The sequence below is a fragment of the Tachyglossus aculeatus genome, chromosome 14 (genome assembly GCF_015852505.1).
Source record: "Tachyglossus aculeatus isolate mTacAcu1 chromosome 14, mTacAcu1.pri, whole genome shotgun sequence".
Classification (NCBI taxonomy): Eukaryota; Metazoa; Chordata; class Mammalia; order Monotremata; family Tachyglossidae; genus Tachyglossus; species Tachyglossus aculeatus.
The window spans coordinates 21,973,701-21,975,474 of record NC_052079.1 but is presented as its reverse complement, the minus strand read 5'-3'; the positions used below and the strand labels follow the sequence as shown (position 1 = coordinate 21,975,474).

Genomic DNA, 1,774 nt, shown 5'->3' with positions numbered 1-1,774 from the left:
AAATCCGGTCTAATGCTCACCTGTGTATTCTTTCCCATTCCTTAGTATAGTGCTTCACACACCATAAGCACTTAATGAATATTGTTTCTACAGTTACCATTACTACTACTTCCTCTTTAGCATCTCTTCATTCAAGTAATTTTCATGGTTTAGAAATGCCTCCCTTCCTAAATCTGGCAGATCACAGCCCTCCCCCTGAAAGCCCATCTCCTCCAACATGTCTTCCCAAAGTACTATCAGGTATCCTAAGTCATATAAACCAACTGCTAATTCTTGTATTTATCATATGTAGACTCATCTTACGCCGTCGAGTCATTTCTGGCCCATAGAGACACCATGGACACATCTCTCCCAGAGCGTCCCGTTTTCCATCTGCAATCATTCTGGTAGTGTATCCGTAGAGTTTTCTCGGTAAAAATATGGAAGTGGTTTACCATTTTTGCCTTCCATGCAGTAAACTCGAGTCTCTGCCCTTGACTCTCTCCCATTCTGCTGCCCAGCATGGGTGAGTTTTGACTTGTAGCAGATTGCCTTCCACTCGCTAGCCACTGCTCAAGCTAGGAATGGAATAGGTAAGCCTCTGCTTGACTCTCCCTCCCATAGCTGAGGCTGGTAGAGTACTGGAAACTCTCCGGGTATGACCCTGAGAAGGGAATCATATATAGTGCTTCTTCCTATTATCAGAATTTACGTATATGCATTTTTTCAACTGTGCTTTCAATTATTTCTTTTGATTACTATATTTGTACGTAGGGTACAAAATTCTTGTTGGCAGGGAATGAGTCACTTGATTATTTTATACATCCAAAGCTCTTAGTAGTGTGTAATAAATGTTACCATCCTGTAGGTAATAAATGTTATTACTACTTCTACTACTATTACCATTTCTACCACTACTACCCTCAGAAGTAGCAGGGGCTAGTGAAAAGGGCACAGGCCTGGGAACTGGTGGACCTGGGTTCTAATCCATTTACTTGCTGTGTGACCTTGGGGAAATCACTTAACTTCTCTGTCTCAGTTTCCTCGTCTGTAAAATAGGGATTAAATACCTGTTCTCCCTCCCTGCTTGGGCTGAGAGCCCCATAAGGGATCTGATTATTTTTATCTACTACACATAGTAAATGCTTAACCAATTTCACAATTACTAGTACTACTACCTCTATTCCTCTGATTTCAAGAGGTATAAACAGCTATTTGCTCTCTTGGTAATATGTTTAACAAAGAATACTTTCTCTCTAGTGGCTTCAAGCACAGATTTTCTCGTAAGCTCATCCTTCCCAGTCCTCTCCCATTCATGCTGATCTACTTGGAATTGAGAGACTTTATGTGAGTTCTCTGTCCATTATGCAGTTCCCTTGACTGGGCAGCTCTGACTTTTTTGAGAAGCAGCGAGGTCTAGTGGAAAGAGCATGGGACTGAGAGCTAGAAGAACTGGGTACTAATCCTAGCTCTCATCTTGCCTGCTGTGTGGACCTGAACAAGTGACTTAATTTACCTCTCTGTGCCTCAGTCTCCAAACCTGTAAAATGGTAATGGACTGCTCGTATTTCCTCCTACTTAGCCTGCGAGGTCCATGTGAGATGGGGGCTGTGTCTGATCTGATTATATTGCATCTACTTCCGTGCTTAATTCAGGGCTCAACAAATACCACAGCGATTATTATTTGTCATATTTGACCATTCATGTTCACTTAAGAATGCTGCAAAACAAAGCTTGAATTGTGCTGTTCAATTTTGCAATATCAAATAAAATCATATGAGTTCAAAATATAGCC

At 41.4% G+C, this 1,774-nt stretch overlaps 1 non-coding gene across 1 annotated transcript; it reads right to left on the bottom strand.

Annotated features, from left to right (window-relative positions):
* Nucleotides 1–515: 515 nt before the first annotated feature.
* On the bottom strand, nt 516–653 carry LOC119937308. Its single transcript, XR_005453986.1, has one exon. It is a non-coding gene; the product is annotated as a small nucleolar RNA SNORA7 (small nucleolar RNA).
* Nucleotides 654–1,774: the final 1,121 nt, after the last annotated feature.